Below are 348 nucleotides of genomic sequence, written 5' to 3' on the forward strand. Positions count from 1 at the left end.
AATAGAAATATTTTTATTGATGTAATAATAATTTACAATGATAATTATATAAAATATTTTTAAAATTTAGAATTATGATAAGAATAATACTCAGGGAAAAGATTTATATACGAAAGTCTGAAGCCATAACCATGGTGGTGAAACCTTTGAATTAGAAATGTTTTGGAAAAATAAACCTGCAAAGCACGGGAGATTCAAATGTTAATCAGAAATCTTGATGCACTGTTAGAGATTAGAATAAAAATTTGATCGACCTTCTAAAGTTTTATTGATGCATTCCTAATATGCTTTGAATTGTAAAATCATCTAATTCAGAATAACTTTTTAAAATTAATTGAATTATTTAAA

Source organism: Arachis ipaensis, chromosome B04 (assembly GCF_000816755.2).
Source record: "Arachis ipaensis cultivar K30076 chromosome B04, Araip1.1, whole genome shotgun sequence".
In the NCBI taxonomy this organism is placed as follows: domain Eukaryota; kingdom Viridiplantae; phylum Streptophyta; class Magnoliopsida; order Fabales; family Fabaceae; genus Arachis; species Arachis ipaensis.